A 17,180-nucleotide genomic window follows, 5' to 3' on the forward strand; every position below is an offset into this window, starting at 1 on the left:
GAATCGGCACAACGTAGCTGGTGTTTATATAGTGCCTATTATGTGCCAAGCGCTTTACAAATATTATCTTATTTGATACTCACGAAACCTTAGGAGGTAGATGCCATTATTATCTCCGTTTTACAGATGGGGAAACTGAGGTAAACAGGCTAAGGAACTTGTCACATAGCTAGCAAGGGTCTGAGGCACCATTTGAACTCAGGTCTTGCTAACTCTACAATCAGTACTCCGGTACTTATTGAATTATCAGCTGCTTGAGACTTAAATCTGCTTGAAAGCTCCTACCTCCTAAGGCAGTTTATGACACTTTTTGATTGCTGTAACATTTCATTTCTTTGGGTCTTATTTTCTTCATCTCTAAGATGAAAATAACAATATTTGAACTAAACAGATGAAGAAAGGAATTGTCAGTATTGGAAGGGTTATGGACAAGAACGCTATTCCATTGCTGAAGGAGCTGTGAACTTGCACAACTTTTCTGGAAAAGAGTTTGGAATTGTACAAATAGAGTGATTGAAGTGACTGTGCTTTGATAGAGGAATATTTATATAGAGACATACCTCAGAATAGTTTAAGAAAACTTCATATACAAAAAAAAAAAAATATATATATATATATATATATATATATATATATATAGTAACATTGTTAGGGATAACAAAGAATTAGAAACAAAGTAAATCTATTGTGTGATAAAGATTTACATAAACTGATGCAAAGTGAAGTAACCAGAGCTGAAGAAAACAATATATACAATGACTACAACAATGACTACAGTGTAAATAAAAATGATACCCACAAATACAATCAGAAATGAATGTTGCTGAGATATAAAGAACCTTAGCCCAAAGTAGAGATATAGGAAGGCACCTCCTGTTGCTCTTTTGCTAGGGTGGTAGGGGAGAGGTGATGGGGGAGGTGCCCATGGGTTTTGAACATTAAATATGAATTTTTATGCATTTGTTTCCTGGATTTCTCCCTTACCCCGCATCTTTTTTTTTTTTTTTTTTTTTTTTTTTTAAAAATTCTTTTAAGAAGGGTTCTCTGGGAAGGAGGAAAAATACAGGGAATTCCAGATGATGTAAAAAAAATCAATAAAAATCTTTTTAAAATAATAACTATACTTGTCCTGCTTTCTCTGGGTTATGAGGAAATTGTAAACCTCCAGATGGGATAGAAACATGAGTCACTATTATCTGGGAAACCGTGTACCTTGTAAAGAGCAGGAGATTTGGAATCAGGATCATCCTCAGTCCTGGCCTTGCTTCTCTATAGAAATTCTAAAAGCAAATCACTTGACTTCCTGGAGATGTTTTCATCTGTAAAATAACCTGGATAGCCCTTCCTAGCTGTAGCCTTTGAGTGCTAAGTTAAGTTTTTGATAACCTAAAAGATTTAAATTTTATATAGGAATTAAATAATGTGTGTACTCATCTCAGTGATAGAGATTGTGCGACCTCTCTACACTTCTCTGAAAAGTGGCTAACCTTCCTGACCCTGAGTCAATCTGATGAGTATCTCCAGAATCAGCTGACATAAGCTTTCAGGCAACAAGCATCACTGGCCATGTATAAGATGCTTCTCTAGCTTGATAAGCTTGTTCTCTGTTGGCAGAGAATGTAGAAGCTAAAGCCATTTCCATGCCAGGTGAGCCTCAGGATTCTAAAATGGGGATAAGAGAATGCATTCTAGGTAATCTAGGTTCCTTCAAATCTCCTGGCTCCCCCACTTCTGTATTTTACACATAGGAAAACAAATCCAGAAAGGTTAATTACATGGATAGTGAGAAATTAGAAGTTAGAGGAAGACTTCACAAGATGTATGTGTGCACATGTACAAAGTAGAGTGTGATAGGAGCAAAGAAAAAATTAAGAAAAGGTGCTCTGGAAAATTTGAAACAACACTCAGCTGAAATCTCCAGGAAAGAGCTGAACCTTAAAGGAAAGACTAGAATTCTAAGACATGCATGTAAAGAAGGAAGGCATGCTTTGGGGCCAAATGTACAATGGAGGGAAATGTATGTAAAGTTTGTACCTGAAAGCAAGAAAGGGAAATGATGAGACCACTAGAAAGGTAGTTTGGAATCCAGTTGTTTTTTTTTGTTTTAAAAACATATGCATGGATAATTTTTCAACACTGATCGTTGCGAAAGCTTGCGTTCCAAATTTCCCATCCTAGATGGCAAGTAATCCAATGTATGTGAAATGTGCAATTCTTCTCCACTTGTTTATATAATCATCATGCCGCACAAGAAAAATCAGATCAAAAAGGGAAAAAATGAGAAAGAAAACAAAATGCAAGCAAACAACAACAAAAAGTGAAAATCCAAATTCATTTCCCACAGTCTTCTCTCTAAGCAAATGGCTCTCTTCATCACAGGATCATTGAATGGCCTTAATCATCTCATTGTTGAAAAGAGCCGCATCCATCAGAATTGATCTTCATATAATCTTGTTGCCATGTATAATGATCTCCTGATTCTGCTCATTTCACTTAACATCAGTTCATATAAGTTTCCCCAGGCCTCTCTGAAATCATCCTGCTGATTATTTCTTATAAAACAATAATATGATCAGATCTACACTAAGATCAGACATGGAACTTGGCAGTTGTATGAAAAATGGACTAGGCATTGACCCACACTTAACACCGTACACCAAGATAAGGTCAAAATGGGTTCATGACCTAGGCATAAAGAATGAGATTATAAATAAATTGGAAGAGCATAGGATAGTTTACCTCGCAGACCTGTGGAAGAGAGAGGAATTTATGACCAAAGAAGAACTAGAGATCACTATTGACCACAACATAGAAAATTTTGATTATATCAAATTGAAAAGTTTTTGTACAAACAAAACAAATGCAAACAAGATTAGAAGGGAAACAATAAACTGGGAAAACATTTTTATAATCAAAGGTTCTGATAAAGGCCTCATTTCCAAAATATATAGAGAATTGACTCTAAAAGAAATCAAACCATTCTCCAATTGATAAATGGTCAAAGGATATGAACAGACAATTCTCAGATGAAGAAATTGAAACTATTTATAGACATGAAAATATGCTCCAAATCATTATTAATCAGAGAAATGCAAATTAAGACAACTCTGAGATACCACTATACACCTTTCAGATTGGCTAGAATGACAGGGAAAGATAATGGGGAATGTTGGAGGGGATGTGGGAAAACAGGGACACTGATACATTGTTGGTGGAATTGTGAACACATCCAACCATTCTGGAGAGCAATTTGGAACTATGCTCAAAAAGTTATCAAACTGTGCATACCCTTTGATCCAGCAGTGTTTCTACTGGGCTTATACCCCAAAGAGATACTAAAGAAAGGAAAGGGACCTGTATGTGCCAAAATGTTGGTGGCAGCCCTGTTTGTAGTGGCTGGAAGGTGGAAGATGAAAGGATGTCCATCAATTGGAGAATGGTTGAGTAAATTGTGGTATATGAATGTTATAGAATATTATTGTTCTGTAAGGAATGACCAGCAGGATGATTACAGAGAGGAATGGCGAGACTTACATGAACTGATGCTGAGTGAAATGAGCAGAACCAGGAGATCATTATATACCTCAACAACAATACTGTTTGTGGATGTATTCTGATGGAAGTGGATCTCTTCGATAAAGAGAGCCTTAATTGATCAAAGATGGACAGAAACAGCTACACCCAGAGAAAGATCACTGGGAGATGAATATAAACTGCTTGCATTTTTGTTTTTCTTCCCGGGTTATTTATACCTTCTGAATTCAATTCTCCCTGTGCAACAAGAAAACTCCACACATATATTGTATCTAGTATATACTGTAACCCATTCAACATGTAAAGGACTGCTTGCCATCTGGGGGGAGGGGTGGAGGGAGGGAGGGGAAAAATCGGAACAGAAGTGAATGCAAGGGATAATGCTGTAAAAAATTACCCTGGCATGTGTTCTATCAATAAAAAGTTATTTTTAAAAAATGGAGTGTAGAAAGTACTATTTTGTGCACTCTGTAACTCCTCCTCATCCATCAGAAATATGGCCTTGTGGATTGTAGACAAAATTTGAAGTCCCTCTCTGCCCTTTTCAGGAATTGTCCCCTGCTTTCCACCCCTTCCATGAGAGGTGCTTCCTACTCTGCTCTTCTCTGGTTAGAGCTCCTTCCTTCCCTAAGGGAGTATCACTGTCCCAGACCCTTGCTAGACTCTTCTGCTTCACCAAAGCCAAGCAGATCTCACTGCCTGAGGTCATTGCTAACTAATAGCTCCTGTAAAAATAGAAATTGTATCATACATCCCTTCCAGTTCTGGGTTTCAAAGCTTAAATCAAGATTGCTCATATGGTAAGGAGCAGAGCCAGAATTCACATCTAAATCTTTGACTCTTCTACACTCACCTACTCCATGCATTTGTCCCAATTTCTCTTGGACTCAACTACACCTGAAGGGCATATGTAACTATGTATTATCTGCCACCTGTTGAAATTGCTTTGTGTTGTAAGAAGGGATTCTGTCTGCTTTGACAAGTCAGTCCCACCTTGAGAGAGGCACAAAACTCCCCCAAAAGCTGCCTGGCCTCTATACTAGGCTTGACATTCAGTTGGCCACCCATGAGGTTATCAGGACCCCTCTTTCAGACCAAGAAAGGTGAATCCTTCCTAAGAGATAGGGTGACAACACTAGTGCAGCAATCCTGTCTGTAGCATATCCAGGCGACTCGGGTCTGCTTTGAACACTCTAATTTTTTCAAAGTAAACACTTTGGGCCCCGCGGGACACTCAGCTAAGAGCATCGAGGGGGCGCCAAGAGGCAGGGGTTGGGACAGGCGGTGGCTCGCCTCGCAGTGGACCGCCAGCTCAATCCCCAGATCTAACTACAAGCTGCCCTGAAAAACACTAATCCTGAGCATTCCTAACAGTTCATGTTTCCTTCAAGGCCTTGAGCAGAGACATTGTTGGACATGCTCCCTCTTTCTCCTCCCTCTATTAAATGCTTTAAAGTTTATAAAAGACTTTGCCACTTGAAAGCAAGTAGTACCAGAGTCATTATCCCTGTTTTACAAATGTGAAACAGGTTTTTAAAAGGAAAGGGATTTGTCCAGGGTACAGCTAGTGAACGTTGGAAGCCACATTCATGCTCAAGTAATCTTGATTCCAGAGCCAGGGCTGTTTCTGCCTCAGGATGTTGCCTGTATATGCAAATAAATTAATGTTTGCTCCAATATTAATGGCTTCATAGTTGTGTGAGAAGGAGGTGGGGACCTCAGTATGAGTCAGGAGCGTGATGTGAGTCAAAAATGATAATTCAGCCTTTGGCTGGATGAAGAGATAGCATCTTGTATGAAGGAGACTGTTCCATTGTCCTGTAGGAAGACTTTTTACACCTTTCCCTCTGGATCAGTTCCATACAGACACAGGTGTAAAAAAATCTGGAGGTAAAAAGAGCTGGATGTACTGGTGGGAGAAAGGATCAGGATAAAATGCAAATTCTCTCACCTTTCACTTACTCATTCAAGAAGCATGGATTAACCAATTCTTCCTGTGCAACAAGAGAACTGTTCGGTTTTGCACACATATAATGTATCTAGGATATACTGTGACATATTTAACATGTATAGGATTGCTTGCCATCTGGGGGAGGGGGTGGAGGGAGGGAGGGGAAAAGTCAGAACAGAAGTAAGCGCAAGGGATAATGTAAAAAATTACCCAGGCATGGGTTCTGTCAATAAAAAGTTATAATTAAAATAAATAAATAAAATCTTACAGTTTGGAAAAAAAAAAAGAAGAAGAAGAAGCATGGATTAATTGCCTATTGTGCGTCAGACACTTAGGAGGTGCTAGGGATATAAAGCCAAAAATGAAATAGTCTCTGCCCTCAAAGACATAACCTGTAAATACACATACACATACACGTCAGTACATCTACATAGTAATTTCACAAGGTGAAGAACAGACTAGACTTTCTATAGGATGTAGCTCTTAAACTTAACTTTAAGAGAAGCTTGGAATTCCATGAAACCAAGAATCTCAGATGTCTTAGTCTCGGTGCATGAGGCTTCTGACCATCCATTTGAGAGAGATCTCTCTGAACCCTGGCATTTGTCTGAACCACATATATATTGAGCACTTGTAAATTTTTCCCTTGTATTGTTTGTCCTTATGCTTTTATTTATCATAGTAATTCAAGGTAGGACAGCTGCAGTTACTTTCTGAGCAGTTCTACCATCCTCCACTACTACTACCACCAAGAACTACTTGAGAAGGGTGATGACATTCTAGCACACTCTGCCCTCCCAAATTCCTATTCTAGGGATCCCTACTTCCCTTCTCAATCCTGTTTCAGTCCTATGGTTAACGATTTCAGCTATACATTGTCCTCTCTACTCTATCTCCTCTCTAGTCTTAGAAGTTCCTGCCCAGGATTAGAACACTAATCCTGAGTTACTTCCACTTTCTACCATGACTCCGACTCATGTGTTGCCAAATGTTTTATGGAAGTAATATAACTCCCAGTTGGGTTTAGTACAAATCTATATTATCTAATCTCAAGTGGACACTCACTTTTTATTCTGATTGGCTCCCTAGTTCATTTTCTATTGTTTCAAAATCCTCTTAGATACAGAACATTGGGAAAAGTACTGATTCAAGTCATGGTCCTAGATTCAAATCTTGCTTCTGATATTTATTATCTTTGTGTGACATTGGAGAAGTCTTTTAATCTCCTTGAACCTCAGCTTCCTCATCTATCAGATATGGGGATTGGTTTCAGAGGTTCTTCCATCTATAAATCTCTCGAGTCATTTCTTCTCAAGTCTCTCAGCTTTTAGAAGAGAAACCCTCCTTGCCAACTGTGAGGTTTCTCTTTTCCCCATTCTATACTCCAGACTAACTCTACTTCCATCCCACCCTCCCCTATTCTTTCTTCCTTTACTCCAGTATGATGATGTAGCCCTTCTTATGAAGACCTGTTCTTGTTTCCTGAGCCAGTCTCCTCCCCGGCTGTCTCCTCCATAGATTTGCTCTTTAAAAGATCATTTCTGTCTCATCTTCAAGTTCTCCTTACCCCTTATCTCTCTTAGGCGTCCCTTATTCTTAGAAAACCTTCACTTGATCCTATCATCTTGTTAAACTGTTATCCTCCTTTTAACGATAAACTTCTAGAAAAAGCCTTTTTGCCTCTACTTCATTTTCTACTTAGTCCTTAGTCTCTTGGCAATTTGGGTTCTGAGTCCCACACAACTGAAACTGCTCTCTCCAAAGTTAGGTGCAATCTCTGTCTTGTAAAAATAGTGACCCCTTTTTTTTAGTTCTCATCCTTCCTGAATCGCTGCAGCATTTGGCATTGATGATCACCTGTTGGATACTCTCTCTGCCATCAGCTTCGATGACACCGCTTTTAACTCTGTCCATCTACTTCTCATTCTCACTTGAAATCCCCTTGGTATCTTAACCCATTTTTCTGTTCGGTCATAGTTGGTCCTTCTTACAAAGACTAACCCCTCTATATATTTTCATGATCTTAATCCCGCCCATCTTCTCCAAAATTTTGCAGCTTTAGTCATCCCCTTTCTTTTTCCTAATCTTCAATCTTTATCTGCTGGTTTCTTTCTACTACTTTCTATCAGGCCTGTCTTCCCATCCTTAAAAATTCCACAACCGATTATTAAGATTTCTCCCTTTCCCCAGAAAATTCATAGAAATTAATAGAAAAAAAATTGTCCACATTCATCACCTCTAAAATAAACATTTGTTAAACACTTACTATATAACAGACACTATACTAAATGCTAGAGATATAAAAAAGAGGCCAAAGACAGTCACTCATTCAAGTAGCTTACAATCTAATGAGGGAGACAGCATGCAAACATATAAATCAAGCTATAGAATAATTAGCAAACAACAGAAGCAAGGCACTAGAGTCTGCTCTCTAACCCTTTGAAACACACAACTGATATTGTTTCTTCAAAAATTGTTGTTCAGATGGGCAGCTAGATATCATAGTGGATAGAGCACTGGCCCTGAATTCAGGAGGATCTGAGTTTCAAATTCAGCCTCAGACACTTAACACTTCCTAGCTGTGTGACCCTGGCAAGTCAATTAACCCTGATTGTCTTCCTCAGCCCCTCCCAAAAAAGTTGTGCAGTTGGGTCCAACTTTTCACGATCCCATGAATTACAGGCCCTTCCATTCTGTATTGTTTCTGGAAGTCTGTGTTCTTTGTTTCCAGTCATTTTATCTCTGCCATTCCCTTTTCCTTTTGTCTTCAGGCTTTCCCAACTTCAGCGTCTTTTCCAGTGAATCCCAGCCCATAACTTTCAACTTCAGTATTTGACTTTTCCAGTAAATAGACTGAATTAATTTCTTTATGCATTGATTTATTTGATCTCCTTGCTATTCAAGGGGCTCTCAAAGCTTTTCTCTAGCCCCTATTCAAAAGTGTCAATTCTGTGGTACTCAGTTTTTCTCATAGTCTAATTCTCACAGCTATACATTGCTCCTGAAAGAGCTATAGTTTTGACTATATGGATCTTTCTTGGCAAGGTGATTCTCTGTTCTGTAGTATGCTGTCCACATTTGCCATAGCTTTCCTTCCAAGGAACAAGTGGCTTTGTTTCATGGCTGCAGTTGAGCCCAAGAATATAAAATCTGGCACTGCTTTCATTTCTTCTTCCTCTGTTTGCCAGGAAGTGATGGGACCAGTTGCCAAGATCTTAGGTTTTTTTGATGTTAAGCTTCAAGCCAGCTTTTATACTCTCACTCTCATTAAAAGGCTACTTAATTCACTTTCTACCATCAAAGTGGTATTGACTGCATATCTGAGACTATTGATCTTTCTCCCAATAACCTTAATTCCAACTTTTGATTCGTCTAGCATGGCATTTTGCATGCTATACTGTGCATGTAAGTTAAAACATAAAGTGACAATACTTAGTCTTGTAATCCTTTTCCAATCTTAAATCAGTCAGTGTTTTGATGTTCCATTCTAACTCTTGGCTTGAAAACAAGACAACACCCTCCTGATGTCATCGGTCCTCTTTGAGAATGAAGGATGAACAATAATCTGTGAGTAGTAGTAGCTGCCCCACTGGGGATCCAACTGGAACTGATTTTCCCTCTTTCCCTCCTCCTTCCTTCACTGCTCTCCAATTCTCTTCTCCTTCTGACCACATGGGGAATCATACCTTTGCCTGTGGGTTCTCTGCCCAAAGAAATATAGGTTTTGATTGCTTAAAACTCAGATATATTGGAGTTTGGGAACTAGATTTTTTTTTACTTCCATATTTATTCTAATTAAAAATAAACTGGGACAATAAATTCTTCTGTCCTGTGTAGTTTTCAATTATGATTTCTTGAAATAGAGCTCTAGAAAACTGGGCTTAGATGAAGCCCATTGTAATTCAGATATCACTTTTTAACCATTATCACTCCGATTTTCACTGATTAACCAGTAATAGATCCATGCCCCATCTTCACTTGCCCAAACTTGTTCTTTGGGTTTTGACTACTTAGGGTGTAATAACTCAAGGGACTCTTAAGAGTTTTCTCCAGCACCACAATTCGAAAGTGATAGTTCTGTGGCTCTCAGCTTTTCTTATAGTCTAACTCTCACAATTATACATTGTTATACAGGCCAGAAACCCTGAGGATTTTCCCCTCCCAGATTGATTTTTTTTTTTTTTTGAATAGGCAAACCAGGCCATCTTTTGCCTTCTTTCTTACCCAGCTTGAAATCATTGAATGGCTATTGCTTCAAGCACACTGAGATGTGGGAAAGGCTAAGGCCTACTGATTTGAAGGCATCCACAGTCTTTTTGAACTCTATCTTGCTACTAGACTCAAAGTGAGACTGGTGAAAAGCATCAAGCACAACTCTTCCTCACTTAATTTCAGTTCATTTGCAAGTCAAAATATCGCTTTCCTGATGGCCAAAAACACCAGGTCCCTCAGAAGACATAGATGATCTGGTACTCCCATCTCTTTGAGGATTGGCTACATTTTGTTGTGATCCACACAGTCAAAAGCTTTAATGTAGTCAATGAAGCAGAAGTAGATATTTTTCTGGCACATCTCAGCTTGCTGTTCTGGTAATTCTTGGTTCATATATTGCTGAATCCTAGCTTGCAGAGTCTTAAGTATAACCTTGCAGGTGTGTGAAGTGAATACAATCGTTCCATAATGTGAACATTGCTTAGCATTGTTCTTCTTTGGGATTGGGACATAAACTGATCTTTTCCAACAATGTTGTGTTTTTCAAATTTGCTGGCTTATTAAGTACAGCACTTTAATAGCATCGTCTTTTAAAGTGTTAAATAGCTCAGTTGGAATTCCATCACCTCCATGCTTCCTAAAGCCCACTTGATTTTATTAATTAGGATGCCTACTCTAGTTCAGTAACCACATCATTATGGTTATTATTAATGATTTTAAGATTTTCTTGTTTAATTTTTTTTTCTTTTGCTGAGGCGATTGGGGTTAAGTGATTTGCCCAGGGTCAAACAGCTAGGAAATGTTAAGTGTCTGAGGCCTGACGTCAGGACTGATACTCTATCCACTGCACTAATCTAGCTGCTCCTCTTGTTTAATACTTTTGTGTATTTTTGCCCTCTCTTCTTAATTTTTTCTGCTTCTACTAAAATCCTACCATTTTTGTCTTTTATTGTGCCCATCTTTGCATGAAACTTTCCTTTGCATCTCTGATTTTCTTGAAGAAACTTTTGTCTTTCCCGTTTTACTATTTTTCTTCTATTTCTTTGTATTGCTCATTTAAGAAAACCTTATTTTTACCTCTTGCTTTCCTTCTTTACTGTTTTTAAATATAAAGACTCATTAGACAGCCATTTTGTTTTCTTATTCTTCCTTTTCTTTGTAATGTTTTTTGTTGCTTCCTCTTATAGGATATTGCAAACCTATGTCCATAGGTCTTCAGGCACTGTATGTACCAGATCTAATTCCTTAATCTATTCATTACCTCCACTTCATATTCATAAAGTATGTTATTTAGGTCATACTTATGGTCTGATGGTTTTTCCTTCTCTCTTCAATTTGTCTGAATTTTGTAGTAACAAGCTTAATCCAGGTCTTGTTTTAACTGACTGTGTAGATCTTTGACTGCACAGTATATAATCCATTCCTCTTTCTAAGTTGATTGACCATTAGTTGATGTCCCATGTATAAAGTTGCCTTTTTGGTTGCTGATAAAGAGTGTTATGACCAGTAAATTATCTTGATAAAATGCTCTTAATCTCTGTTCTGCTTCATTTTGTATTCCAGGGCCAAATTTGCCTACTATTCTAATTATCTTTTGATTTCCTGCTTTAGCATTCCAATCTCCTTTGATGAATGTAACAAATATATATTTGTGTTATTTCTAGGCGATATTGGGGGTCGTCATAGAAATGATCATCTTTGCCCTCTTCAGCATCAGAGGTTGGAGCACAGACATATTACTATGATAGTGAATGGTTTGCTCTAGATTTGAACAGATATAACTGTCACTTTTCAGATTCTACTCCAGTGATGCTTTTTTTGTCCTTTTATTGACTATGAAGGCTACTCCTTGCTTATTAGAATTTGTGTGATAATCATCTGAATTAAATTCCCCCACTTCCATTCATTTAAGCTCACCCACACCCAACATGTTGATGTTTAATGTTTCCATCTCCCGTTTAACTACATCCAGCATATTTCTGGTCATAGGTTCCTGTGCACTACTGATCTTTACTATATCAGGCTTTTCATTGCTAGGCCCAGCTGAGCTTCTTAGTCTTTGGCCCAGCTGTTTTATAAGTACTCCAGCTCCTTGTAGTTGTCCTCTACTCTTCCCCAGTAATATATTGTGTACCTTCCTCCCTAAGGAGCTCATCTTCCAGTGTCATCTCTTTTTTTAGTACTGTCCATGGTATTTTCTTAGCAAAGACACTGGAATGATTTGCTATTTCCTTTTCCAGTGAATCACCTTTTGCCAACCAATGGCATTTAATTTGCTTTTTATTTTTTTATTTCTGTAGACCTCATACTTCTCAGTCTATTGGTTGCATTTGACTACTCTCTCCTTTCTGGCCTTGCCTAGCCCACCACTTCTCAGTCTCTTTTACTAGTTCATCACGTCTTGAATGTATATCTTCCCCAAGGCTGTGTCTCAGGCCATCCTTTTCTCTCTGCACTGTCTCTTGGTATGTCATCAGCTCCCATAGGTTTAATTATCATCTTTTCTAAGTAACCCATAAATCTGTATATCCATCCACAGTCCATCACCTGAGCATTCAGTCTCTCGTCATTTTTCAAACTGGATGTACTAGTAGCATCTCCAGTTCATGGCAAAAAAGAACTCATCTTTCCCCAGAACTTACCACTTCGAGATTTATCTTTTTCTGTCAAAAACATGCTTCTAGTCTCTCATGTCTGTAACCTCAGTATTATCCTTGACTTCTCACTCTTCTTTATCCCCCTTTATCTTTATTTACTCAGTCACCAAACCTTAGTATGTCTACTTCCACAGCATCTCTCAAATTTGATCCCTTCTCTCTATTCACACACCCATCAATCACCTATCATCTCTATTGTTGCCATTGACTCCTAATTGGTGTCCCTGCTTTACGTCTTTTCCTACTCCAGTGTATCCTCCACAAAACTGCCAAAGTGATTTTCCTTCCACATAGATTCAACCATCTCATTCAGTGTGGTTCTCTACTGACTCTTATGTCAAATATAACTTTTTAAACTTTTTAGTAATGTTTAAAAAAAAACAACCTTTCACAACTTGGTTCTAACATTACTTTTACTCTTCCTGAGCTCTGTGGTTCAGCCAACTTGATCTTTTTGTTCTATACACTCACTGCTCCATGTCACATCTCTGTGCCTTTGTATTGGCCAGCTTCCATGACATCTTCTCCACTCACCTCTGCCTCTTAGAATACTTTGTAATTGCATCAACTCATTTTTTTCTATGCTTATGATTCCCAAATATACATGCAGTCTAGCACCGCCAGCTGCTTTTCTAGGACACCTCCACCTAAATCTTTCATAAGCATTTCAAACTCAACATGTCCAAAACAGAACTCAATTTTTCTCCATAAACTTATCTTCCTTCAAACATTTCCTGTTTCTGCTGCAGGTGCCACCAGCTTTATAGTCACTCAGATTTACAACCTTGTAGTTGTACCCAGCTCTACCTTCCTACCTGTGTTAATTCTCCTTTTACCACCATCACCTAATTGGACTCTCTACTTCCCCCTTTCCAATATATCCTCCATACAAATGCCAACATGATTTTCCTAAGGCATAAGTCTGACCCTGTTATTCTTCTCCTTTAAAATATACTGTGGCTTCCTATTATAGCTTCTTGGATACAATAAAAGCTGCCCAGTTTGACATTTAAAGTTCTTCGTAATTCTAGCCTGCCTTTCTAAATGTACTTCATATCATTCCTCCCCTTCGTGCCCTCTACATTCCAGCCTTGCTGGCCTACTTGCTAGTCCCTTAATTCAGCATTCTGTCTCCACCTCCATGATTTTGCTCGAGTTGAATTCCATTCCTAGAAAACTCTCTTCCTCCTGACCTCCTAATCTCAGAATCTTCTGGTTTCCTTTAAGATCACTGTCGTTGCCCTGCCCAAGCAGAAGCCTTTCTTGACCCACCCTCTTAATTGTTAACCCACAGTAGGATGTAAGTTTTCTTGAGAGCAGATACAACCTTTTACGTCTATATTTGTATCCCCAGTTGACCTAGCACAGCGCTGTACCTTGCTCTAGATGTTCAATAAATGCTCATCTTGAAGTAATGATAGCTCATGTTTACATAAGATAAATTGATCTATCCATCTATGTATGGTATATGAAGTGCATTGTGGATGGGATTTCAATTGGTCTTCACACCAAACCTGGAAGTTAGGAAGAAATTATAGCTGCAGAAACCCAGACTATTATGCCCATAGTCCCACAGTGTGGAAGTAAAAGGGGGGCTTCAAACTCTCACTCCAAGTGGAAAGAGCTAAGACGTGGATTCAGATGCTGCCTCTGGTGCTTGACAGCTGTGACCCAGTCCAACTCACTCAGCCTCTCTGGGCATTAGTTTTCTTATGTATAAAATAGCTTGTTCTGCTCTGCCAGTGTTTCTTAAACTGCACGTCAAGAAACCTTGCAAAACTCCAAGGTTATTGGATTTTTTTATGACCATTTTTATTTGTTTTACTCTTGTTTTGTTTTTATTATACACGTACAGATTATTCCCTCTTTGTGAAAAATCTCATAATAAAGTAAAAGTTAAGCAAAACTTATCATGCAATAACCTCACCTGAAAGAGTATGCAACATTCCCCATCTGGAGCATCCCCACCTTTTGTTTTTTGTTTTTTTAAATGAATAGAAACCTCTTTTTTTCCTCACTCTCAATCCCCACTCCATTGAAATCAAAAGAAAAGAAAAACAAATTTCTTGTAACAAATATGCATAATTATACATGTGTCTCATTCTGCACCCCAAATCATGTCTCTATGATTGATAGTTAGCATGCTTCATTATTGGTCCTCTGAAATCATAAATGATCATGGTATTGTTCCTACAATTCTTACACCTTTAAAAATTTTTTACAGTATTATTGTATAAATAATTCCCCCTGGTTGTACTCACATCATTCTTCATCAATTTATAAAAGTCTTCAAAATTGTCCATTTTGATAATATTGATGTTATATATTCTTCCAGGTCTCCCTGTTTCACATTGCATCATTTTTTTCATGTCTTTTTAAAATCACATAGTTCATTTTTTATCCATAACATTTTTGTTTCTTTTTCTTTGACCTATGTCTAGCAGTCGTATAGCTAAATCAAAGGGACCACATTGTATAGTGACATTTTTCTCCTCCCCACTCCTACCCTCCCCCCTCCACTACTCAGTAAGCTCCATTGGCTTCCTCTCACCTCCAGGATCAAATGTAAAATCCTCTGCTTAGCTTTCAAAGCTCTTTATAACTTGCCTCTCCCCCACATACCCCATTTCCATTCTTTTTACATTTTTAACTCCTATCCCCACCCTTCCCCCTTATTCTTCGATGTATGACAATGGCCTCACTGTACCTAGAACAAGACACTTCATGTCCCCTCTTCAGCCATTTTCATTGGCTGTCCCCCATGTCTAGAATGCTCACCTTGGTCATCTTGCTTCCTGGATTCCCTTATTTCCTTCAAGTTCCAGCAAAAAATCCCACGTACTACAAGAAGACTTTCCCAGCCTCTATTAATTCTAGTACTTATCCTCTGTTAATTATTTTCCAATTTATTTTGCCTTTATAGGGCTTGTTTGTATATGGTTATTTGAATATTGGCTCCCCAATACAAGTGTGAGCTTTCTACAGTTTTTTGGCTTTCATTTATATTCCCATCATTTAGCACAGTGCTTGGCACACAGCCGGTACTTAATAAATATTTGTTGACTGACTTTTTGCTTATAATTTCATATTACTTTTCAGAATGGTTGTACCTATTCACAGGTCTACCAACAGTGCATTAATGTGTCTATTTTCCCATAGCCCTTTCAAAATGTGTCATTTTCCCTTTTTGTCATCTCTGCCAATCTGATGGGTATGAGGTAGAATCTCAGAATTAATTGTCTATTAATAGATATTAAAAATAGGCATTTGGATTCTGCCAGCATTTTGTTTAAACTGAAGAGTTCTAACTACTGTAAAAGAGTTTGCCAGTGGCTATATTGTTCCATCCTGTTTCCTTCACATACATAGTTTTGGCTCTCCTACCAAAATGCAAGCTTGTTGAGGACAACACTGAGTGTCTGCCAGAGTGTTATATGCATAATAAGTGATCAATAAATATTTATTGATTGGATGGATACCACCTTCACTAGTTTCCCATTGGTTCCTAACTAGCATGAATTTGTTATCCTGACATTCATTCACAGCCCTCCACAAACCAGATCCAATATATTAATCACCCAGTTTCTATTTCCTCATAATGCTGACTTATCATTTGCCTGTGTCTCAGCCAAACTGGATTACTCATTAAGCTTTCCAGTTTATTGTCTCCTCTTCACTATGCTCCATACCTGGAATGGGCCCCCACACCATTCTCCATCTACTGAAATTCATCCTTTTTCTCCAAGCCCAGCTTATATATCTATGGGGCCTTCCCTATTTTCTCCAAGTAAAAATAGTCCCTCTTAAGTTTCCTGTAGCAGTTTCAGCCTTTCTTTTACATTCACCATGTTCTGCCCTGAATCATAATTACTTAGTTGGTTATTTGTGTTATCTTAGTCCCACCCTGATTCAAAAAGAAGCCGTTTAAGAACAAGATTTGTCATATTTTCTGGTTTATTCCTGGTGCCTAGCATATGTACAATAGTGTTTCATCAGCCAAGGGGAACTGGAAAATCTCAGTCTGTATTTGACTTAGTCGTCAAGTCCTAGGGAGCTGCCAAGGATTTGCCCAGGGCCACAAAGAAAGTATCGGAGACTAGATTTTAATCCAGGTTTTCCTAACTCCATGTCTGATACTATCCACTATAACTAATAACACATTTTTTCAGTGAATCGACAACCACGACTGTCTTCTCTCTCCTATTTGTATAATCAAATGCTTTCCAAAAAAGTTAGTTAAGCCTGGACTTTACACACTTCATCAGAAATAAACAGAAATCACAGAATCATGGCATTTTAGATGTGAAATGGCATTCTTGTCACATTATCTCATTCAATCCCTTTTGTGGATGGTAAAGAAACCGAGGCCTTATAGGATCAAAGATTTAGAGCTGAAAGGGACCCGGTGAGGCTGTTGAGTTCAATTCCCTCATTTTACAGGTAAGGACTCAGAGCCAAAAAGATTGTGACTTGCCCAGAGTCACCCAGCCAATTAATGGCCAAGTTGGGATTTAAAATCAAGTCTTCTGACTCCAAATCCAGAATCTGCTCTACTTATCCCAGGCTGTTTCCAGTTTACTTTCAAATGGTGTGGGCCAAAGTTGAGATAAAAACCTAAAACCCAGAAAACACACATATACACCTACCTCCCCCTCTTTCCCCCCCGCCCCTATATTTTTAAAGATACTTGTGTGATCCTCTCCCTCATCTACTGGATTAGAAAAATTTTAAATGTGTCTCTTCTAGAAGGAACTGAGGTTGGCATCAAAACCATGAAAAAGAAGCTGTATCTAAAAGAAAACCAAGTACTCCCAAGCCCACAGCAT

Source organism: Antechinus flavipes, chromosome 1 (genome assembly GCF_016432865.1).
Source record: "Antechinus flavipes isolate AdamAnt ecotype Samford, QLD, Australia chromosome 1, AdamAnt_v2, whole genome shotgun sequence".
Lineage (NCBI taxonomy): Eukaryota > Metazoa > Chordata > Mammalia > Dasyuromorphia > Dasyuridae > Antechinus > Antechinus flavipes.